Below are 26530 nucleotides of genomic sequence, written 5' to 3' on the forward strand. Positions count from 1 at the left end.
GAAACAATTATGCTTGTAATGAAGCATAATTTATCTAATTGTTGTGTGCTGCTCCAGTATGTGTTGGTTCTTCTCGTACTGGTTCTTCATTAAATCTTCTTGCTGGTTCACCATATAATCCTATAATGGTCGTGAAGAGCTCTTGAATCTTTATATATCTTGTGCTCATAGTAAACGCAAGATACTAACTCACTTAGACAGGGCATTCATTGTTGTTTATACTTGGAAATAAATAAGTAAACTTATGCTGGCCTGCACATTACAACTAGTGTTTATAATCATGTTTTGTCATAATTCAATCCTTAATTATGTAAGACTCAACACTAGTCAACACCCTGGGGTAATAATGGGTGACTTTAATGTTACCATGAAAATTGATGAACATACAGCTGGTGGCTCTAGTTTAAATGAGGAAATGCGGGATTTCATTATCTGCACTAATGGTATTGAAGTTGAGGACATCGGTAGCACTAGATTTCATTGGTAGCTGATAACGCCATATTTCATATATCTATTCTATGAGTTATCTTGTTCGTTCGTTCATATTTTGAAGATTTTGAAGGTTATTTTAGTGTGTTTGAGCTAAAATGAAGATAAAGGTTAAGATTGGCTTTAAAGGTTCACTATTGAAGATGTTATTGAAGACTTAGCCAAAATTAAGATCAAGATGAAGACAAACAGCAAAACAAGTGAAAAAGTGAAGATCAGTAGTGTCTATCCGTTCAGACTATGTCTGTCGCGTTGTGGTATGTCGCGGAACGCGGCATGTAAGGGCAAAACGCGATAATTACAACTAATTTTGAGAATCATATCATGCCCGATCTATCACGTTTGCAACTACTCTACTGTGTTTTGGATTGTCGCGAAAGGCGACGCTATGTTGCGGATTGCGATAAATGGCGGTTTTCTGATTTTTTTTTGGAAACTCTATATATAGTCGGGTTTTAACCCCGAATTAGGTAAAGACACTTTTATTATGAATTTTTATTCTCTGCAACTTAGGTCGCGAATTTTTATTCTCTGCAACTTAGGTTGCGAATTTTTAAGCTCTTTTCATCAAAATTTCGAGTTCTAAACACTTTGGGATTGATCGTGGCTACTTGTAATCATTTGGTAACAATTTTTCCTTTTAATTCAATTTATTCAATGGTTATGATTAATTCTACTATGTGTTTTTATTGTTCTTGCATGATGACGAGTAGCTAATTTTCTAGTATTCACTTAGATGCATGAACCTAGGTGATGGATTGCTATTCTTTGGTTATTACAATTAATCTAATTAAAAGGTTTTATGATATAGCTAAGAACACAACTATACACCTATTAAAGTTGATTGAATTGTTAGGTCACGGAAGTTAATTGATTAATTAACGACAGTTAGTTGATTGGTGACTTTTACTAGGCTATTGAACGTGAATAATCTAGGAATACGTAAAATTGTATGATCGACACCGATAATATAATTGAATGTATAGTGATTTAACTTGATATCTTCTGAAATTGATGTGAGGTTGTAAGGGACACCAAACCAACCTAAGTCGGATTATAGTTCTAATAATTGTGATTATGAATTGGTTAGTAACTCTAGGTTAACGACAGTTGTTCTTAGGTTGCTAGTCTTAAACTGTAGAAATCGACAGATAAATACAGTGTCACTTTCGTATAATTGTATTTAACGGTTTTAATTGAGCAATTCTAGCATGAGGAACTGAGTCTAAGTGGATACCACGTTTTCTATTTCTTTAAGTTTAATCGTACTTGCGCGTTAGATCAATTACGTGAAGATCTAACGGAGCATATTTGAAGGCTTTCAACAGACTTTCGTGATACAAACTAGCCGTTATCTATGTTTATTACTTTTTGATTTTTAGGATTTATGTTATTGTCATTTTTTTTTAAAAATTATTGTACTTTTTATTATTTATGAATTTTAAATTATGTCATTTTTTATTGTTAAAATTATGAAACGTTTTCATTATGTTACAAACTAGAAAAAAATTCGACCGCGCGTTGCTGCGGTTGTATTCAACGCGCGGTCGAATGTGGATATACGATGTTTGATACCTAATATATCTAGTAGGTTGGGTTGTTTGTTGGACGTGTATGTATATGCATGAAATATAGTCCGAAATATTTAGTGTTTTTTTAACGATGTCCGTTTCGCGTATAGTTAGTCGCGTTGTGTTCGTAAAATTATTTCGAGTTGAACGGTGGTCTCGGAAAAATTTAACTCGCACCGAGCGAGACTATAGGGCCCGTTATTTAGTGTTTTTTAACGATGTCCGTTTCGCGCATAGTTAGTCCCGTTGGGTCCGTCTGATTTTTTCGAGTTGAACGGTGGTCTCGGAAGAATTTAACTCGGACCGAGCGAGAAGATAGGCTCCGTTAAAAATTTGGGTGGAATTCTTTTCTTTTAATTTAATAAAATTATATATTTACGCTTTCTACTCCTGAATTAGTGGAAACCTGAGGGCCGTTGTGTAAGTTGAGCCGAAATTGAAGGAACTTTTGTAGTGTGAACGCAAATTCAAAACGACGATGAGTTATAACTGAAACGGCGCGTTTGGCCACGCATATTAGTATGTAGGGATAAACTCAAAACGACGATGGGTTATAACTGAAACGGCGCGTTTGGCCACGCATATTAGTATGTAGGGATAATGAATATTTTTAATAAACTTAAATGTTTTATTTAAAACATAAAATCAAAAGTAATTGTCACGTCAGCATCATATTTTTAACACATTTTCCATTTCAATTTCTCCTTTCTCACTCCACATCAACGCCACCATTAGGGCACAACCTATGGTCCGCCAGGGACCCCCTTCAAAGCTTGTAGCTACTGACGACCATAAGCAGAAATTCGTTAGGCTCTCCGTCAATTACTACTGCAACGAGCCTCTCATGATTTGAGGTGGGCAACATGTCTTTTTGAGTTGTACCTTATATTTCAGGGGTATAATTGCGAGTAATATATTAGTGTAGAATATGGAGGAATTAATTAATAGAATGTCAAAGGTTTTTGTACTAACGCTGATGTGAAGATGTGAAGAAGATAAGTTACTTGCTATTACGATAGTTTCTTTTTTTTTCTTCCTTGGTATCCATAAATTTTAGTATTACAGTACATTTTTATTTTTATTTTAGCCAAGTGACTTCTAAAGTTGTTGAGACTGCAGATCACAATTTAACCATCAATCTACTCCATCATTTCTCCAATCGAAATGATTAAAATCCTAATGAAGCTCTTTACGCATTCATTATAAACAACCTCTCAAAGGCCGAAAACTTCAACGGAATTGATTAAAACACTTTACGATATGCCGAGTTATAGCGTTTGGCCGACTTCGAAAACTTTTAATTTTGTGCTGAATTTGCTTGTGAATACTAAGAACTTTGATGTGATTCACGAGGTTTATACGAGTACTGGAAGATTAGGTATTGAAATTGATGCGTGTTGTATAAATATCGTGATTAAGGGGTTGTGGAAAAATGGAGATGTTGATGCTGCACTCCAGGTGTTTGATGAATTTCCTAAACAAGGGTGGAAGCGTAATGTGAGAACTTTTTCGGCTTTAATGCATGGGTTGTGTAAACTTGGTCGTGTTGATGAAGTGTTTGCCTTGCTTTGTTAGATACTATTTTGATAAATGTATTGATATCAGATTTGAGGTAAGATGGTGGAGTTAAACAGAGTATTGAGTTTTCCTTTAAAAATAATAATAAAAAGAGAGAGCATTGAGCTTTTTGATATGATGTTGTTGAAAGGATGTAAAGTTGTAAACCTATTCTTAGCACATACCAAGAGGTTTTGTATGCTGTTCTTGATAGTAGAAATTATGTTGATGCTATGAGGTTGATACAGAAGATGTCGTCTAAGAAGATGGTTCCAAGTTTCGAGTCGTATAAATTGATTATTGATGGTCTTTGTGAAGAAAAGCATTTGGAGGATGTTGATTTGGTTTTAAAGCAGATGATAGAAGATGGTTTTGTACCCAAATTGACTATTTGGAGGCAGATTGTTCAGTGTATACTGAATGAGAAAACCCCAATCGGCACTGTTTAAGGAATTAATTCACAACCATCATTAATGATTAACAAAATATGTTGTTAGTCAACAATTCTTTGAGAATGAAATAACGCCAAAGAAACAACAGGTCTCAAGTTCAAACATCATTGGCATAATATCTTCAGGCAAGCGGGTGCGGGTGAGCAGGGAAAGGGTCGAAACGATCACGGGATAACCCGGTTTGGCTGCGTACATCTGGAAAATATTACTCACCCCTGCTGGTAGTTTGAATATGGAAAATCTTATCCGTTTCCGATGAATTTATCTCATGTACATATTTTAATGATTCGTAATGTATCTCTTATTTTAAGTGATTATGCATTTTTTTTCTCTCTTTGAGTAATGCCTCAACGGAAATAAGGTAGCCCATTGTTTGGGTTCATGACATCCTTGTAAGAGGTCTCAGGTTCGAATCAATCTTGTGGTGGTCAGGAAAGGGTTGGAAACAGTTAGGGAGTAATCCTGACGTACATTAGAGTATGAGGTTGGACTCGCCCGCCCCGGTAATCCGAACAGGGAAAACCTTAGGCATTTTTTTATAGACATACAACATTTATTTTCACTAGTGCTTACAAATACTTTTAGTAAACTTTCATAGATTACAACACTAATATGCTCTGGAATTTCAGTCTCCATGAAATCTTGTCGTACAGAACTTCAAATCAAACATGAACATATGATGTTATTATCATTTATTCCTAATCGTAATAAGTGAGGTTTTCAGATAAAGTATACTAACTACAGGCTGCAGCAGATCTTCTATCATATATTACGTAAAATCAAATGAGCACCAAACTGGGGTGGAAGACTGAATATAGCAAACGGAGAATGTTTATAAGATGCTGAAAGCTTGAACGAGAACCGTTGTAGAATCTTCACTATGGCTACTTTTGCCTCTATAATCGCAAAGTTTTGCCCAATGCAAATTCTCGAGCCACCACCAAATGGCAAATAAGAACCCGACCCTCTGCCCATTGTCGCGTGTGCTACTCCTTCCGAGAACCTTTCGGGTTTAAACTCCGTTGCATCTTCTCCCCATATTTCGCGATCATGATGAACACTCAATATAGGTATAATTATTTGCACACCCGATGGTATCATCATGTCACCTAACTTTGTCTCGTTAATGGTAGCTCGTAAAACATTAGTTGCTGGTGGATATAGCCTAAGAACCTCATTTAGTATCATAGTTACAACCTTCAGGTGCTTTATTCCTTCGAAATGTAACTCGTGACTCCCAAAAACTTTCATAATTTCTTCACGAGCTTTCGTTTGCCATTCTTGATGCAAACTTAAACCATGGTCCAAACAATCAGACTCGAAGTTGTTTCTGATCCCGCAATGTAAAATAGTTTGCATTCTTCAATTACATCTTCCATACTCATTCCAACTCCATGTTCTTTAACTTCTTTAAAATTTGATTCGAGTAAAACTCCAAGTAAATCATCATTGTTGTGTTTGCCCATCTCAATTTCTTTTTTCCTCTTGTCAACTATTTCCCTTGCCAAAGCTTGTAGATCGTTACGTTTTTTTTGAAACTTTTTGTTTGCTCTAGTAGGTATAAACCTATTTAACAAAACATAAACTTGTTACATATCATTATATGACTCACTTAGTTGTTATAATTAGTTATTACCTTCCTCCTGGAAGATAAAAAATGAACAGTAGTTGCATCGCGAGCTCCATTTGTTCTTTTTGGATTTGAAATATTTTTTGTGCTTCGTCATAACTGCTGCTGAATGCTGCTCTTGAAATTACATCTCCAGCCAAGTAATCTATATATGGCCATACATCGACTTCTCGCATCAGTTTGGGCTGTGAGCAGTTCCCATTCATTGACCATTTTACTACAGCCTGAACAAATTGCCGAGAACATACTCTGTGCACAGTACAGACCGAAAAAAATATGTTAGGATTCGAATATGAAAAATCTGTATCAATTAGGTTTAAATTTATTTCAACTTACAAATAACCATCCCAAGGTAGCCTAGTGTTGGGCCCTGACATCGTTGCAAGAGGATTTAGGTTCGAATCTCAGGGTGGCCAGAGAAGGGTTGGAAACAGCCGGGGAGTATTCCTGATGGGCTGCGTAACTTTATTTCAAATGTGCAGATTTCTCCATGTAAGTTATAATTCTTCTCCAAAAGTGTCATATGGGTTAAGAAAAAGGGTATATGGATAAGGTTTTCCCTATTCGGGCTATGGATAAGAGTAGTATTTTTACTCAAAAGTACATGGTCTAACCAGTTTATCCATCGTGTTTTGATCCTTTTCGCAGGTCACCCAAGATATTATGTTATTGAGATTTAAGACTGAAACCTCTTGTAGTCTTGTGAATATATCATGACCCCCCAACCACTACGCTATACTGAGGTAAGGAAAAGGTTTGAACCAAATAAGAGATGAGTCAAATGGATTGAAAGGTTCAGATATACCAAAAGTCATCCTAAGTGACCTGCCTAAAAGCTATACGCTATAACTGTTATCCAACCCGACTCGCCCACAATTTCTACCTTGTATAGTTTACGGACCTACCTTGATGCTTTCAAGATGAAAGGCTGGGTTGATTATGTGACGATGTTTGGTCCATTTTTGACCCTCAGCGACTACAAGTCCACCGATGATGTTATCCCTTAGTGGCTCGTGGTGTGGCCTCTGAAACTCGTTCGGTCTCGATAGTATCTCCTTGATTAGTTCCGGGTCTTTGACAAATATTCTCGGGTTTGGCCCAAACCATACGTACGACTTTTTACCTATCATAGATATCTTAAATGCAGATTACAACTTCTCTAAAGCAGTTGGTAGGGGAAAACTATACTATATGCTAAAAGATTATAAAGTGATAGATTATAAAACATTTGGTATTTGAAAATACCATATTTGTTGAAGATATGCTGATCAAAAGGTATAACATGTGAAGTGATGTCATGGGCAGAGGCGGATCCAGTATGTTAGGAGGGGGGCGCCCGCCCCCGGTGGATTTGAAAATTTTAGTGTAAAATGTTTGGATATTTCGACTTTGCCCCCGGTGGAAAAAAATTTTGCCCCAAAACCTACATATTTTGCCCTAAAACCTTCAAATTTTGTCCAATATTCTTCAAATTTTGCCCACAAACTTTCAAATTTTGCCCCAAAACCTTTATATTTTGCCTAAAAAAATTGCTACGTTTTAATTTTTTTTTTTTATTGCCCCCGGTGAAATATAATCTTGGATCCGCCACTGGTCATGGGTGATAGATAATGGCTTTGATCTAGCTTCCTTCACCATTGTTGCAAGCTCTATGATGTCACCTCTCAGCAGCTTGTATGAATTACCATTATACCCTTGTTCTTTCAACACCTTCTCTAACTTCTTTGGCTTCAACCATGCCCAGTTTAGTACTTTCCATCCCAAACCTACTATTACAGCTACAACAATGGCGATCACAGTTTTACCTATTGTTGCTATCATCTTTTTTGTTTCTTTCTAGATGGTACTGTATTAAGAACATTATCCTTCTTTGATTTACTTGTATAATTATAATAAGATCATGAGGGTGTCATCTAGTCAATGACGGTCATTAGTCAGTACTGAATTACAAAAGCAGTCCCTTATCTTTTCGACAACCTGCTACTTTAGCTTATTAGCTTTCTTCTCTTCTTTATTTTTTCACTCTTGGTCCAAATCTTAAAGCTGAATGACGTCTGTGAAATTACATATCCAACTAAATTATCGATACAGAGCCACGCATGATCGTATGTTACGGATAAAAATATAGATATAAATGTCATGGGGATGGATTTAGTTGGAACCTTAATTTGGCAAAATTAACTAGTATGTGCGGTTTACTTATAGCTGGAGTTTATGTTTCAAGCTAGAAGTTGAAGTTTATGTTTTATAAGTATTTGTTAAATTAAACTAATTGTAGCTTAAAGATAAAAAAAATACATACACGAATATAGTGGATGATAATAATAATATAATTTCAAAGTTTACTTTTTTTTTTTTTTTTTTTAAGTTTTAAGTTTTTGTTTATCAAACAATACTACTAATTTTAGCTTATGAAAAAAGAAATTTAAACTCTTATAAGCTACTATAAACTTGTGGGGCAAATACACTCATATAATATAACAACAATACTTAATTCCACCAATGCGGGTATGAAGAAGGTAAGATGTGGAGACACATTCATCTAATTAAGAGATTTATTTTCTAAACAAGTACACTTGTAACAAACACCATTATTGTCTTCAAAAACGAACAAAGAAACGGGCTAGTTGTTTTGACAACGTAAGATGGTGTTAGATGCTCCGTAAAATCAAGTGAGCACCAAATTGAGGTGGAAGAGTAAACAAAGGGAACGGAGAATGTTCATAAGATGGAGACAACTCAAACGAAAACCGTTGAAGAATTTTAGCTATGGCGGCTTTTGCTTCTGTCATTGCGAAGTTTTGCCCAATGCAAACTCGTGGGCCACCCGAAAATGGCAAAAAGGAACTGGATCCGCCTCTATCCTTTAGGGCATTTGCAACCCTTTCAGAAAACCTTCCAGGCTTAAACTCTGTTGCATCCTCGCCCCATATTTTACGATCATGATGAATTTTCATTATAGGTATTGCTATGTGCACACCCGGTGGTATTTTCATGTTTCCGAGCTTTGTTTCCTTGATGGTTGCTCGTACGGTCACAACTGCAGGTGGGTATAGCCTAAGGACCTCGTTTAATATCATCGTCACTATTTTTAGGCACTTTAAGCCTTCAAAGTGTAATTCTCGAGTACCAAAAACTTGCATTATCTCTTCTCGAGCTTTAGTTTGCCATTCTTGATTCAAACTTAAACAAACTATGGTCCAAACGATCAAATTCGATGTTGTTTCCGATCCAGCCATGTAAAATAACTTGCATTCTTCGATCACGTCATCTGTACTCATTCCAACTCGTTTTTCTTCTCTCTCTTTTGAGTTCGATTTTAGCAAAAGTCCAAGTAAGTCGTCATTGTCATTGTCTCCCATCTCGATTGCTTTTTTCCTCTTGTTGATTATACCCAACAACGTAGCTCGAAGCTCGTTATAATTTTGCTTAAACTTCTTGCTCGCTCTTGTTGGTATAAACCAACATAATAGAATAAAAAATATTAATAACTTGTTGACGATTTAGTTAAAATACAATGCAAATTTAGTATTATAGAATAATATGGAATTAGTAAATGTATATTGAAAAAATATCTAGATATTAACATGTATAAGGAAATATCTAAATATTAAAATGTAAAGAAAAATCTAGATATTTATATGTGTAAGAAATATCTAGATATTTATATGTATAATATATATATATATATATATATATATATATATATATATATATATATATATATATATATATATATATATATCCATGGAAATATCTAGTTTCTAGAAACTTCCATGGAGTAGTATAAATATAGGTGATGGGTTCATTTGTGTAGGGGTGTGAGTAAGGATTGAAGAAGAGTTAGAAGAAGAAGTTGTGAAGAAGTAAAGAAGTGTGTGAGTTGAGTTCATAATATTGTAATTGTTTCCTTGTATTAATAAAAGTGTTCTTTGTTAAGTTTACCGGTTAAGCCTCAATTTGTGTTTAAGTTCTTAGTGCACTTGTGTTGTATCTATTATATGGTCGGCTCTGCCGCCTAAGTGATATATGGTCGGTTATACCGCCTGAATGATATATGGTCGACACTGTCGCCTAAGTATTATTGTGCACTAAGGATTCATAAAATTAAAGGCTAACTAACGTCAAAGTGTTGGTGTAGTGAATGTAGTATAATCTAGGTCCTCTGTAGTGGGTGTGTTGGGCTCGTTGAAGCTTCCAACAATTGGTATCAGAGGGGGTCGTTCGGGACCATTGCTAGTGGAGGTACTCATCGGTAAACGTTTGACGTTTACATCGTCTTGTTAACACCAAAACCTTAAGGGAGATTCTGTCGGAGCACAGTTAGGAACTGTGAAAGATCATCGGTCTGGGACCAAGCTTATTGGACGTTGGACGTCATGATGGAAGATCTTGCAAGTACGAGCAGTGGAATCAAGAGTCTCAATAACCACAACTATGGTTATTGGCGGACTTGCATAGAATCATACCTACAAGGACATGATTTATGGGAAATAGTTGCTGGCAGTGACACAACGCCTCCACCGAAAGAAAATGTCGAAGCCTTGAGAAAATGTAACATCAAGGCCGGGAAGGCTTTATTTATATTGAAGACTACAATCGAGGAGGATCTATTGGAGCACATCCGTGACGAGAAAACACCAAAGGCAGCTTGGGAAACTTTTGAAAAATTATTTTCAAAGAAGAATGAAGCACGCCTCCAGCTCTTGAAAAATGAGCTCGCGGGTATCTCACAAGGAAGTCTGTCTATTTCTCAGTATTTCACCAAGGTGAAATCCATTTGCCGTGAGATATCTCAACTTGCTCCTGAAGAGAAAGTGAGTGATGCAAGGATGAAGAGAATTATCATCTATGGCTTAAGGTCCGAGTATAATGGATTTATAGCCGCTGTGAGAGGATGGCCTACTCAACCATCATTAATAGAGTTGTAGAATTTATTGGCTAACCAAGAGGCTAGCCAAGCAGATGAATGAAGTGAGCATAAAAGGCGAAGAAGAAGCACTCTTCACCAATAAGAAGAAAGCCATGTCTCGAAGACAAGAAGTGACGAAAGAAAGACATACATATGGAGGTAAAGGTCATCTAAAACCAAAAAGCAATGCTTCAGGGGGAGCTCAGCAAGGAAGAAAAGATCATCGCCAACAATATGGAGAGAATGAATGGTGAATGCTTCAATTGTGGCAAAAAGGGTCATTTTGCTCGAGAATGTAGATTCCCCAGAAGGAGAACTTTCGAAGGAAATGTGGCCGCCGCAAGAGATGAGAAGAAAGAGGTCACATTCGAAGCATCTATTAATGAGGAAACTTGGGATGCAGAAACAGGACTCTCTGTTGAAGCTGACATGGATGATCAAGCTCTTGCAGCAACCTTAAAGTCAAAAATAAACTACAAAGATGATTGGATCATTGATTCTCGGTGCTCAAATCATATGACCAATGATGAGACGAAGCTGCAAGAAATGGATGATTACAAAGGAAAGAGAGTCGTGTTGACAGCCGACAATTCAAGGTTATCTATTTCTCACATTGGAAAGACAATAATTCCAAATGAAGGCGGCTCTCATAAGCTCCAACTCGAGAAGGTGTATCTTGTCCCTGGCCTAAAGAAGAATTTACTATCGGTACCACAATTGACAGTAGAAGGGAATTATGTGCTCTTTGGACCAGAAGATGTGTCCGTATTCAAGAGAGTGAAGGTGGTTGGCAATCCAATTATGCAAGGAAGAAGAATAGAGTCGGTCTATGTACTATCTGCTGAAACAGAATATGTGGATAAGACTCAAAAAAATGAGACGGCTGATCTTTGGCATGAACGTCTTGGGCATGTGGGCTACAACAAGTTAACAGAGATGATGGTAAAACACATAGTAAATGGGCTTCCTCAAATTGATATCCGAACAGATACAATATGTGCTGGGTGTTAATTTGGAAAAGCTCACCAATTTCCATTCAAGGAGTCACAACATCAGTCCAAGACACCACTAGAGCTCATACACTCAGACGTCTTTGGCCCAGTGAAACAAACATCACTTGGAGGAATGAAGTATATGGTGACATTCATTGATGACTTCTCAAGGTATGTGTGGGTTTACTTCATGAAGAAAAAGTCGGAGACTTTTCTGAAGTTTAAAGAGTTTAAGAAGAAGATAGAAAGTGAGCTCAATACTAAGATCCGGTGCTTACGCACAGATAATGGAGGAGAGTATTTATCAACCGAGTTCAATATCTATCTTGAGAAGCACAAGATCAGAAGGCAATTAACTTGCGCTAATACTCCACAACAGAATGGAGTGGCAGAACGTAAGAATCATCATCTTGCTGAAACTGGTCGAAGTATGCTTCATGGTAAGAATGTACCAGGAAGATTTTGAGCCGAATGTATGAGGACGACTTCAGACGTGATTAACAGACTCCCACAAACAAAGTTGAGATATATTTCACCATATGAAAGATTATGGAAGATCAAGCCAACCGTCAACCATCTCAAGGTTTTTGGATGTGTATGCTATGTCTTCGTGCCAGATCATCTCCGAAGCAAATTTGATAAGAAGGCAATTCGGTGCATTTTTGTCGGTTATAATGAATCAAAAAAAAGGATGGAGATATTGTGATCCAAATACTGAAAAGTACCATACTTCAAGAAATGTGGTATTTGATGAAGCTTCTTCATGGTGGTCACCTCAAAAGATAGAGCTTCCAGAATCTCATGGATTAGAAGAAGTTCCAGAAGAAATAGAAGAACGTAAAGAGCAAATAGTAGATCCAACTAAAGAAGGAGAAGAGTCGTACTTCAAGGAAACGAGTCCATAGAAAACTGGTGTGCATCAGTCTGTATCCAAGGAGGTTCGTCCAAGCCAAATGGATGTCGAGGAGCATGTACAAGAATTACGGAGATCAACAAGAGCGAGGCAACCTAATCCGAGGTATGCCAATGCTGCTCATGTGGATGAATCAATACCTATTGAGCCTTCCACTTATGAAGAAGCAGCACAAATTCGAGAGTGGCAGAAAGCGATGGAAGAAGAAATTAATGCACTAAAAGAAAACCAGACATGGAGTTTAGTTCCAAAGCCAAAAGATGTAAAACCAATATCATGTAAATGAGTTTACAAGGTGAAGACTCGATCAGATGGCTCCATTGAAAATTATAAAGCTCGACTTGTTGCTAGAGGTTTTTCTCAACAATATGGGCTAGATTATGAAGAAACATTTAGTCATGTGGCAAAGATCACAATAATTCGAGTTCTACTAGCTTTAGCTGCTAGCAAATCTTGGAAGCAGTGGCAGATGGATGTCAAAAATGCTTTCTTACATGGAGAACTTGACAAAAACATTTATATGGATCAACCAAGAGGCTTTGAGGACAAAATTCATCCCGAGCATTTCTGCAAATTAAAGAAGGCACTATATGGCTTGAAGCAGGCTCCAAGAGCTTGGTACGGGAAAATTGGTGAGTTCTTGGTACAAAGTGGTTTTACAGTTGCTCCTTCAGATTCTAGTTTATTTGTGAAACAAGATCAAGGAAAACTAGCCATAGTGCTAGTATACGTGGATGACTTAATCATCACGGGAGATCATTATGAGGAGATCCAAAGAACAAGAAAGAATCTTTCTATCAGATTTCATATGAAGGAGCTTGGAGAACTCAAACATTTTCTTGGACTCGAAATAGAGCAGAAAAGAGAAGGATTATTTCTTGGACAACAAAAATATGTGCGAGATCTTTTACAAAAGTACGGGATGCTTAATTGCAAACCTATCTCAACTCCTATGGATCTGAATACAAAACTACGAGCAGATGAAGGAAAAAGTCTAGAAGATGTTACCATGTATGGAAAGTTGGTCGGAAGTCTTATTTATCTAACATTAAGCCGACCAGACATATCCTATGCAGTTGGAGTGGCTAGTCGATACATGAGCAATCCAAGGAAACCTCACCTTGATGCTGTACGACGCATCTTAAGGTATGTTAAAGGCACTATTAACTTTGGCATTTTGTACAAGAAAACAAAAGAATGTCACGTGACTGGATGTTGTGACGCCAATTATGCTGGAGACTATGATACACGACGGTCAACAACTGGATACATGTTTAGTCTTGGATCGGGAGTAATATCATGGTGCAACAAGAGACAACCAATAGTATCCTTGTCAAGCACTGAAGCAGAATATCGATCGGCATCATCAGCAACACAAGAAATTACTTGGTTGAAACAACTAATGGAAGATCTTCATCAATCAATAGATTATCGAGTAAATCTTCTTTGCGATAACCTATCAGCTATACGACTAGCAGAGAACCCAGTCTTTCATGCTAGAACAAAATATATAGAAGTGCACTATCACTATGTTCGCGAGAAGGTCCTTAAAGGAAAAATCAAGATGGTGCCAACAAAGACAGATGAACAAGTTGCAGATATATTTACCAAGAGTTTAAGTAAACCAAAGTTTGAAAAATTTAGAGAAGCACTTGGAATGGTCTGCAAGTCCTTGTTGGAAGAAAATTTGCATTGAAGGAGAGTGTTAAAATACAATGTAAATTTAGTATTATAGAATAATATGGAATTAGTAAATGTATATTGGAAAAATATCTAGATATTAACATGTATAAGGAAATATCTAGATATTAAAATGTAAAGAAAATCTAGATATTTATATGTGTAAGAAATATCTAAATATCTATATGTATATATATATATATATATATATATATATATATATATATACATACATACATACATACATACATACATACATATATATATATATATATATATATATATATATATATATATATATATATATATATACATATATATATATATATACATATATATATCCATGGAAATATCTAGTTTCTAGAAACTTTCATGGAGTAGTATAAATATAGGTGATGGGTTCATTTGTGTAGGGGTGTGAGTAAGGATTGAAGAAGAGTTAGAAGAAGAAGTTGTGAAGAAGTAAAGAAGTGTGTGAGTTGAGTTCATAATATTGTAATTGTTTCCTTGTATTAATAAAAGTGTTCTTTGTTAAGTTTCCCGGTTAAGCCTCAATTTGTGTTTAAGTTTTTAGTGCACTTGTGTTGTATCTATTATATGGTCGGCTCTGCCGCCTAAGTGATATATGGTCGGTTATACCGCCTGAATGATATATGGTCGACACTGTCGCCTAAGTATTACTGTGCACTAAGGATTCATAAAATTAAAGGCTAACCAACGTCAAAGTGTTGGTGTAGTGAGTGTAGTATAATCTAGGTCCTCTGTAGTGGGTGTGTTGGGCTCGTTGAAGCTTCCAACAGATTTAGTTATACACCACTTATTTTTATTCATTCACCATAAACGTTTAACTTGTTTTATGGGATCTTACAATACTACATAAAAAAAAAAAAACTTTGTGGTGAATAAATAAAAATAGATAATGTACATATTGCTTCTCCAAGTAATAACGATCAGATCAAAGGCGTCTCGGTTACATGTGCGAAATATGCAGCTGAGGCCTCAAAATTTGAAGCTTAAAATTTTATAAAGGTCCTACATAATAATACATTCATTTATATTTTTTTTCGTAAATCAAATCATGAAACTTCGTTTATCAAACAATTTAATCGCATATTAATTTCTTTTCTATTGATATATTTTTAGTACTATCTATCTTTTTATACGTAATATATGAATTTAAAGTTTATGACGGCCCATTTTCTATTTATCGAACATGGCCTATTTTAATGGTGAGACGACCCTGATAACGATATACACAATTCACATATCTTGGTCGATCATTGGGGCTTTACCTTCCTCCCGGAATATGAAGCAATAACATTTGTTGTATCGCTAGATCTATTTGTTCCTTTTGCATATGGAATATTTTTTGTCCTTCTTCGTAGCAACTACCAAATGCCGTTCGTGAAATAACATCTCCAGCCAAGTTATCGATATAAGGCCATACGTCAATTTCCACATGACCATTTCCCGTAACGAGAATTTCCCATCACTATATACATTAAAAGAGAGTCTCGATTAACTAATAAATATTTTCAAAACCTCCTTAATTATCATTAGATTAGAAAATTACATTATAATACCCTTTGATCTAACGGTCCTTAATCATCTACTAAAAAATTAGCTAATAAATCAATTTTACAAACACTACATCCATAAAATACGGGGGTTGATTCTCACACACCAAGAATTAATCCATACACACTTTTTTGCACCAAATTTACATTTATATCTTTAAATTTATCTAGGGAATTGAACCTTCATAATTCTAAAGTAAAGGTATAATAGTATGTGTATGGATCAATTCTTACTATGTGAGTGAGAATCATTTCCCATAAAATACCCTTCTAATAAAAAAAAAAAACACGGTAGCTTCTAACAAATTAGGGGTTTCGTTCGATTGGGAGTTACCAAATATAAAAGATCTACTACTCTCTCATATAATAGGTTCAAGATTGTACGTTTATGAATCACCGATTAGCCGATTGAATCGATTCCCGAAATTTGTTTGAAGATTAATCGGATCTCTTATTCAATTTATAGGGTACGTTTATGCCTTAACTGTTGAATTGATACGTTGATAAAATTGATTCTAATTCATTGATTCTTACAACTTTGAATTTGTTTGTTTCAATTTGTAACGGTTCGTTTGAATTGATTTGATTCAAATTGTAAAAACACTGAAGCACTTCTAGGTTTCTCTCTTCATAGTTGGATGTAGAACGAAGATTCATTGGATTTCTCATCTGAATCAAAGCTATACAACGGAATTTTGCTGATGACAATCAATATTTGCTACAGGCTTTTGATTTTGATTGATCGATTTGGGAAGATATACTACGGATTTCCTTGAATCAATCCACGTAAGTTATATGTTTTATCATCTTCGAATTTTGTTATTGAATCCAGTGATTTGCTTACAATTTTTGTTGTTGTTTTATCAGAAAGCAAGTACCAATTTGAATGTTACCATATTCATGACAAAGATGAATCTACGTAACCCCAAATCATTATTATATTAGTCAGTTTATATTCCACTGGCTTTTCACTACTTCTATTACTGTTTTTGATTTCTGATAATAATCACTTGTGGTTCCTTTCCTATATGTATAAAGTAAAAATTAAAAGTATCATATCAGTTTATGACCAATTTTAAATATATATCTAAATACAAATTTATAAAATTTTGTCTTTGATGGCTACTTTTTGAATATCACATATAAGTATTGCTCATAAACTGGCATTGGAAGCACTGCTATCCAACAAAATGGTAAATAAAAGCCAACAAGACAACCAAACCTATTATAGTATGTGTTTTGGTCTACCCGTTTTTCTTCTTTCACACTTTCAAATTTCATGATTTAGGTCGATGAAGTTGTGACATTTAATAACAGGGTTATGATTGTGTTCAGAGAAAGACTTCTCTAATTGCATAGTTTAGTAGTTTAATCATGGGAGGGTCACATGATCTTCTTCTAAGCACAGTTGTTGCTCCCCAATGGTGTGCAACTGTTCATATAAGTTCTCATGCATCCCGCTAAGGTTTGGCTTGGTAAACAACTATTTCTCTTTCGCCCATGGGAACACGGTAATCAGATACGAGATAAGGGTAATCTTACAATGAATGAGGTTAGGTATTGAAAGAGGGCTTACTCTCCCCATATACCCTGTTTTTATATTAGTTGTTAAAATATTTATATATTATAATACCCTATACCTATTTTGGCAATATGAAGCTTGCATATGAAACCTAGATGCATCAAGTCAATTTTCTCATGTTTTAATGTTTTGGGGAAAAAAGGTTTATTATCAAAGTATTTATCATTATATATAGTAAATATTAACAATTTGATTATTAGGTATTCGTTGTTGGTTTAAATTAATCATAAATAACATTGTTTTTGATGTATTGAAGGCAGGAAGCTTGAAGAAACATATGAAGAGGCTCAATGCGAACACGCATTGGATGCTTGCTAAAACTGATGGTGTCTTTGTAAGTAACTTTTAACGATTTTTTTTTTGTTTTTTTTTTTTTTTGCGTAATTGGAGCACGTGTAAAGGGTAAGTATGCAGGTGTTATTTACATCAATGCATTTGGTGGAATACAGGATGGAAAGGTATTCATGTTGCTCTATGCATTGGATTTTATCTTCATCTTCGTCTTACCCCATTGCTTATGCTTAACTTGACAACTTTGTAGTATACATGATGGGTATATCCTTTTAAGATGGCTAAATAACAACTGCATGATGTTATTTTTCCACATGCCATTGTTTTTTGAGTTTTTTTTTTTTTTTTTCTTTCTAATAATAGAGAAATTTTGTCCACAAGTTGTTTAGGAATGTTGATAACTCATAACGGTATTAGATCAGTATCATTGTACATTATAAGTGGTCATAAGCTTCTTTTCTCTTTAGAATTCACATGTTGTTTAGGGTTTAGATTTAGTGTTTATGGTTTAGATTTTAGTGTTTAGAGTTTAGGGATTTGAGTTTAGATTTAGGGTTTAGGGTTTAGGTTAGAGTTTAGGGTTTACATTCTAGGGCTTAGGGTTAGGGTTTAGGGTTTAGATTTAGGGTTTTATGTTTAGATTTTAGGGTTTAGATGTTAGGTTTTGATTGAAAATTATATGAAACATCATACCTTCGTTCGGTAATTGGGGATCAAACATTAATGCTTTAAGGTTTCAATAGAACCCTAATATGTTGACAAAGCAGCCACTTTTGTGTTTGTTTTATCACCCACATTTGATAAGCGTCGACGAAAAATTATCTTTAAATCTCTGCCTTACAAAAAAGTTCGTTACGTATCCATCTTCCGGCCTTCCGGGTATACGTCACTGACCCTGTAAAATTACATTTGTAACCAGAGATAGAAGTACGCTAAAAGTCTATAACACACATGAAGAGTAATATCCTTTGTAAAGGATGTGATCTCACACACCATCCAAAACACTTTGTTTGTTTAATAAAGTTACATGAAGTTAAACTTATATTATTATTATAAACATAATTAAGGGTATAATAATTCTAATGGATACATATTACGCTCACGCGAATCATTAGAGATGCTCCTAAATTGATAGGTTAAGGTTACAATATTTGATAGATTAGGGAGATCGATTGGGGTTACATATGGAGTATTTGTTTATGAAATCGTTATTCTCCATCTCATGTCCTGCGATGTTTTTACTATCAGGTTTGTTTTTTAATTTCATGGCTCAAACGTGTTTATCATATTTTTTTTTTCTTATCTATCTTTTTGCTTTTATCTTTTTGCTTCTTAGTCAGAGTGAGATGGAGATTTGACTTTATTTAATGGGATCATTTTTGTTATATGCTTAGATAATTGTTATAGTTATAAACTGATTTTAAGGCTTTAACTATGATCGTGTGTTACATTCAATTTCCTGTTATTTTTATGTTTGGACTGTTTCTACTAAGATCTAATTTTAAGTTCTTATCAGTTCAAGTTGATGAAGCTTTTACAAGTTACTAAATGCAATTTACTAAAGGTCTGTATTTGAAATGTTTATTTGTTGATTGTTGATTGATATTTGTTCTATAGTGTTCATAAAGAGAAGACCAATAAGATCATGAAGTGAAAGTTATCAGTTAATTGAGCAAAGAGTCGTAAAACCATTACAAAGAGGCATGTCATGTTGGTGTTGATTTGTTTTATGAACAAGTTGAGGCTGTAATTACAAGAGGCAGGTACTTGTCACAAGTATTTTATGCTTATTGTATATTGTATATGGCTGACTTTGTTTAATACTAACTGTATACTTTTACAAAATTCAAGACATTGTGTTTAGGAAGGTTTATTTTGTTTTCTAATAACTAGACAAACTTTTATAAATTCCATTCAAAAATGGTAAATGTTAAGGGAGTCCACTGCAAGGTTAGTGTTTAGTAGAGATATAGACCTGTGCGCATATAAACTATTTGATAAAATGCTTGAATGAAAACAAGTAGAGTTGTGCAACAACTTATTTTCTTTGGAATGTTCATATATATATGGTTGTCGTCTTTAGTTGATGACCTATTTTATTTGTATTTACAGTATATGGCAACTTATTGTGCATTACTTTCGGTTGAACAGTGTGTTTTTTCTTTTTCTTTTCGAGTTCCTAGAAATCATTCCATAGAATCAATGATGAATAATATTAGTCATAATTAAATCGTAAGTACAATACGTGCAGATATTGATTCATCTTAATTTGATTAAATCTAAATTAGCTCCTTTGATATTCTTATTGTTTCATTGGTAATTAGTAAAACAATGCTTTTTAACTATTTTTGATATTGTTCATTGTTATGAACTTGGAACACGAAGATTTCTATTAATAATGATGGGTAGCAGGGCTAATATTGCGCCCTTCTAATATTTTACAATTATGTACATGATGGAAAATTTGTTATATAACATAATAGTAGCAAAGTTATATAACACCTAATCCCTTCATCTTTACAAGCATATATCTTAATTGTTAGAGTTAAAATAGCCACATTAGCTGATGTTGATAACTTGATATCGACTTCTTGGTGAAAGTATTAGAAAATTCAGATGATTTTATTAATTGTAATAAATACTAACTCGGTTAATGTTCTTTTTGTTGTCGGGTAGAGGTGGCCAAATAGGGATAATTGACTTACCCAATGGATTGTATATGGATTTAAGCTTTTGATAGAATTGTAAAGTGAAAGCAAGGTTACAAAAATTGCTACTCGGAGTACTCGGTCGTGTCTTTTATTGAGTACTCTCTACTATTCTCATTATATCATTCATGTTTATAATTAAGTGTTGTCATTATCTGATTTGAAGCATATATTTTTTGTTGGTTATCGGTTTAAAGCTTCTAGATGGGGAAATAATTTTCCTTCAGAAACCTCATAAGGTCGAAAATACATAAAGTTGTCGCTACCCCGATATTCTCTCTTTTCTGGAGTATGTTCACAATTGTCAGGTATAACATGAACCATGATTTCTTTCGTAAACATCTTTGGGGCGGAATGTTTGGGGAAGTTTACAAAAGGTATATTTTTGCATCCAAACTGTAGTTATCTAAATTCATTTGTAAAGATTAGTAATTTGATTTTCTATCCAAATTAGAGCCTGCTTGAGGTCTAGCAGTTTAATTATATTAACCACGTATATGAACATGGGTTGGATATATGGTGTGCCTGTGTAATCGTATGTTATATTTGTCACTAGAGAATAATACCAGAATGGATCCTCAAGGTATACGGGTCATACCTGCTAGTGGACTTGTCGCTGCTGACTACTTCACTCCAAGTTTTTTTGTTTGGTCTGTTTTGATTGCAAACTTGGCCCTTGCCAGACACGAAGAGATAAATATATATAGGAGACTCGCATATTACAACACAACGGTAGCTTTGTGCTTCTCATCAGCGATGGCAGATGGGTGGGTCAGGTAATTGGGTCAAATTGTTTTCTTTTTGACCCAATACAACTCACGACGACCCTTTGTTACTATTATAATAACTTTCATTTGCTCACACTACGTAAATGTTTTCAAATTTACAGTAGAGAGATGGTTCGCTGCAAAATATGGGGTGCACATGCTGAAAAATTACACGAGTCTATTGACCAATCATGAAAAAGATGAACCTATTATATTGATGCTTCACAACTGCATAATGAAGAACTGGAAAGGTAAAAATAACCTAATTACATACTGTTATGTCTCTCATAATATTACTGTATTTACCTCTTGATCGGTAATTGTGTATGTATATCCAATTAGGTCCTCAAATCAACAATCAATGGTGGGGCTTTGAATTTTACATCAATGAGAATATTAAACACATTGAGGATTTTAAGAAGAGGTTTGTTTCATACCTTAATTACATATATTCTTAAATTTACATAATTGACTAAATACTTAAGTATCATATTGGTTAATGCAAAAAAAAAAAAAAAAAAAAAAAAAAAATTTCATTTTAATCTTTGACCACTAGAGAACAATACCAGAGTGGATCCTCAAGGTATACGGGTCATACCTGTCAGTGGACTTGTCACTGCTGACTACTTCGCTCTAGGTTTTTTTGTTTGGTCTGTTTTGATTGCAAACTTGGCCCTTGTCGGACACGAAGAGAAAAATATATATAGGAGACTCGCATATTACAACACAACAGTAGCTTTGTGTTTCTCATCGGCAATGGCAGATGGGTGGGTCAGGTAATTGGGTCAAATTGTTTTCTCTTTGACCCAATACAACTCACGACGACCCTTTGTTTAGGATTTAGGGTTTAGTGTTTAGGGTTTAGAGTTTAGGGTTTAGTGTTTATGGTTTAGTGTTTAGTGTTTAGTGTTTAGTGTTTAGTGTGTTGGGTTTAGTGTTTAGTGTGTAGGGTTTAGGGTTTGGTGTTTGGTGTTTAGGGTTTAGGGTTTATGGTTTGGGGTTTGGTGTTTAGTATTTAGGGTTTAGTGTTTAGAGTTTAGTGTTTAGAGTTTAGGGTTTAGTGTGTAGGGTTTATTGTTTAGGGTTTAGGGTTTAGTTTTTAAGGTTTAGGGTTGGTGGTTTAGGGTTTGGGGTTTATGGTTTATAGTTTAGTGTATAAGGTTTAGGGTTTAGAGTTTAGGGTTTAGTGTGTAGGGTATAGCGTTGGTGGCTTAGGGTTTAGGGCTGGGTTTAGCATTTAGAGTTTTGTGTGTAGAGTTTATGATTTAGTGTTTGGGGTTTATTTTTTTACAGTTTAGGGTTTAGATTTTAGTATTTATTATTTAGGGTTTAGGTTATAGGGTTTATTGATTAGCGTTTAGAGTTTAGAGTTTAGGGTTTAGTATATTTAAGGTTTAGATTTAGGGTTTAGTGTTTAGGGAGCGAGATATGTTGATGAAGCTGAAAGTTAAAGTACAATTTGGGTTTTTTTTTTGACTCATTTGTTTCCTATTTTTACCCGTATGTTCCAATTGACCCATTAAACTAATTTAATATTAAAACTTCTCCAATCAACCCATATTAGATAAAAACATAACACAATTGACCTAATCCCAATTAATTTGACAAAATGTTCTGAACTGTAACCCCTATATCATGTCTAATTGTTCATATCGTTCACAATAAAAAAGAACAATTGGTATTTCTCTAAACTTAATACAATTATCACTTAATACATTTGTTTATAGTACTTCAACTTCAAAGTTTACATATTGATCAACGTTATTTTGTTGAATGATTAATCTACAACAACGTCCAAAACATTTTGTCTGTGAACAGTTTAAGAAAATAGTGAAAAAGAGGAATGCATGTATCAACTATAACGGTGTTGAATTAAAAGTTAAAATTACCTAAAAAGGTGAGATAGGATTCATAAGCAGTGGCTGGCCTTCAATAATGTAGCAATTAAATTTAAAACATGGTAATTTCATTTGCTTCACTGTAATACAACAAGCTTATTGTTATTTAACGATTTATGATGTAGAAATGTGCTTAACCAAGTTTGAAGATGAAGTAACACATACAAATAATACATTAACCCACCTTAAATGACTACATTGGTACCACACATGAGTTTTACATCTTGCATCAAACACATTACGGATACTGATATGAATTAACTGGTATTTTTCTTTGTCTACACACATCATATCTAATTACAATGTTTCATCCAATATTATATTAATGTTAATATTACTTTACCTTTTTTTATTTCAGTTTTAGAAACTTGGGAAGTCCAAGTGATCACACTAGCCATACCAACATTGATGTCCATTACGAGTATCAGAATAATCCTATCGCTAATGATGAAAATAATGAAACTGACAGCATCTCAGGTATAATTTACTTGGGACATCAAAGTGATGAAGAATTGGATCCTGAATATGATACAGAGTAAATGAATGAAGAAAACCAACCTGCACAGCCCAAAAATGATCTCCACGATCGACAAGTTGTCTTTCCCGTACCAGACGGACATACCAGCATACGCAGCCTTTTCATTTTCAATGAAAAGTATTTTTCAATTGTAGTTACCATCAGCTACATAAATACATAATCAATTAATCAAAAGCATAGCAACTGCAAAATATATATATATATATATATATATATATATATATATATTAAACCACAAATAACAATAATATATAACTTTAACATAGTGACAAATTCAGTTGATCCTTTACTTCAAGTATTCATTACAAGAATTATAGTTATCATTTGTTATAAATATGAAAAAGATAAAAAGCACATAATTTAAAATGGTAAGTGAATAAACATTGTGTACCAGGCTTTAGTCGATTTTCTTTTCGAAATCGGCTAAATCCATACTACATATAGAGGTTTGATTTTTTTTTTCGATTTTTCTTGTTTCAACGTCCATTTGTATCTACGTCGTGCAAAATTAAAGCACGAAACTCTTTTACCACTACGTAGGCCCGGAAGTAACATCAGTTCGTTTGAAATACGCTAAAAATAAACAAAATACATATATAAATTTATTATATTATATAGTATTACTAACATAAGTATTAAAATTTGAAAGAATAATATATTTTACTTACTAACACATTACCGTGGGGTATCAGAATATCACAAGCCCGGAAAACAAGTTCTTTTTACAAAAACACATTTCAAAACCCCCGCGAAATCGCGGGTCTTTAACTAGTTTATTGATCATTTCGCTACAACTCAAGCATATTGAGGGGAACATACTCTATGCAACCACAAAATATTCTTTATAGTTTTAAAAAATGTACTTGTATAATTTTTGTATAGTTATTAAAAATGCTACTCACTCACCTTGATGTTATCCGCATGAAAAGCGGGATTGATTATTTGACGATGATTGACCCATTTGTTACCCTCCGATTTAAGGAGCCCACCAATGACACTATCACTTACGAGCTCCGGGTGTGGCTTTTGAAAGTCATTGGGCCTTGATAATATATCCTTTAGTAGTTCGGGTTCCGTGATATAAATCCTTGGTATCGGCCCAAACCAAATAAATGATTTTTTTCCTACGAAACAAAGAGATCACGAATAAAGTATTAAAGATGCCTTTTATGAAGTAGTTTTTAATGGTAATCATATTGCCCAACGTTTAATTGATCGATCAATAACGAGTTCACCATCCCAAGACCAACCACGGTTTCCAATCATAACTACAACGATATATTTTCTTAAATAAATTTACTCTAAATATAAATGAAAATTCACACAAATTTACTCTCAATATAAGTGAAAAACTGACATTTATCAAATAAATATGAAATCTAACAAAATTTAGGGGGAATAGTTTTTTGAGTAATACGGAGTAATATAAAATGTAAAAATGTAATGTAAACAGGGCAGAATATAAACCAAGAGATTAGAATACCATATTTGTTGATGATATAGTGATCAAACGGCAGAGCATACGACATGATATCGTGAAAAATTGGCATGGCCTTTGATTTAGCTTCATTCATCATTGTTGCAAATTCTTTCGAGTCACCTATCACCGGTTTATACGAATTACCTTTATACCCTTCATCTTTTAACCACTTTTCTAACTTCTTAGGCTTTAACCATGCCCAATTCAGTAATTTCCACCCCCACCTTCCAATCACAACCAGAAAAACGGCAAGTACCACTTTTTCCATTGTTGTCACCATTTTACTTGCCAAATAAAGGACCACTTCTAAAGTTCTAACATGAACACTACATAAGAATATATGTTATATTCTATTTTTGTTCGATTAAAGTTTATGAAAGCCGTCTACTGTTATACTGCTTGTAAGAGAGACGTATAATAACCAAATGATACCCTAATTAATGAGTACAATGAGATAGAGTTCGCGAGTTTTGTCATTCGACTATTCCTAGATTTGCATTGTTACTACGTTGATATTTTCTAGGGACCCACATAACCATAAGAAAAAAGAATCAAAATATTATTGTAGATTATGACATTATTAAAAGACAAAGTTTGTAACTTAGTGATTGCTGTCTATAAATTAACAAGTCAAATAATGTTAAAAGTTTTATTAGAATTTTGATGTGCCTCAAACGTTTTGTATTTTTGAGAATTTGAATCGATGTTGTAGTTTTCATCTGTGTAATCCGGAAAATATTCATTTTCCATTTGGATTCTATCTTGTTAGAACCATATTTTTGTCAGTGTGTCAGTGTTCACTACTACAAATATGAGCAAAGAAACCCCTTATTGAAACCTGTTTTCAAAAAAGTTAAAAAAAAAACCGGTTGCAAAAACAAAAAGAGACCTCTTTTATTAAGTTTAGTTAAAAAGAGGTTTCTTTGGTTCACTTTAGGAACCTCTTTTTAACACAAAACCGCTTCCAACCTTAGAAACCTCTTTTTCCTTAAAAACCGGTCCCTTTACTCTCACTTTAAAAACCTCTTTTTAATCAAAACAGGTTTCAAACTTTTGGAACCTCTTTTTTACTTAAAACCGGTTCCATTTTTTCATTTTCTTAGACAAGTTAAAAGGGGGAAATGAAAATTTAAATCAGAGAGTAGTTACTTCAACCAAGAAGTAAAACCTTTACTTTACCCTTCACCATCTCCATCTACTTAATTCCACCTCTTCACAAAAAAATTGTCTTAATAAGCAAGGTGCTGGGCTTAATTAGCTTGTAAATAATTAATAGAAACCTGTAAGTTTTCTTTAATACTTTTTTATGCAACAATATCATTCTCTTTTCTTACTTATTTGGTTGTTATTATTAAATATTTCCTCAATTGTTTGTGTAGGTGATATTGCATCAATCATTAAGTAAAAAAGCCATAAAGCAGTATGAAGAACTGGAAGTTGAAATATATTTGAATACTAGTAGTAGTTTTCTTGTGTGTTTAAGATCCATCAAG

The 26530-nt window shown here is 34.2% G+C and overlaps 1 long non-coding RNA gene and 3 pseudogenes across 1 annotated transcript; 2 read left to right on the forward strand and 2 right to left on the reverse strand.

Annotated features, from left to right (window-relative positions):
- The first annotated feature begins 346 nt into the window (after positions 1-346).
- On the forward strand, positions 347-4157 carry LOC139888005 (small ribosomal subunit protein mL103 (rPPR7)-like; annotated as a pseudogene).
- Positions 4158-4568: 411 nt separating this feature from the next.
- LOC139891054 (cytochrome P450 CYP72A219-like) lies at positions 4569-7531 on the reverse strand (annotated as a pseudogene).
- Positions 7532-8350: 819 nt separating this feature from the next.
- Positions 8351-25317, reverse strand: LOC139891056 (cytochrome P450 CYP72A219-like; annotated as a pseudogene).
- LOC139891055 (uncharacterized) lies at positions 16249-19496 on the forward strand. The gene is made up of 3 exons (XR_011773525.1): positions 16249-16559; positions 17612-17689; positions 19264-19496. It is a non-coding gene; the product is annotated as an uncharacterized lncRNA (long non-coding RNA).
- Positions 25318-26530: the final 1213 nt, after the last annotated feature.

The sequence above is a fragment of the Rutidosis leptorrhynchoides genome, chromosome 2 (genome assembly GCF_046630445.1).
Source record: "Rutidosis leptorrhynchoides isolate AG116_Rl617_1_P2 chromosome 2, CSIRO_AGI_Rlap_v1, whole genome shotgun sequence".
Taxonomy (NCBI): domain Eukaryota; kingdom Viridiplantae; phylum Streptophyta; class Magnoliopsida; order Asterales; family Asteraceae; genus Rutidosis; species Rutidosis leptorrhynchoides.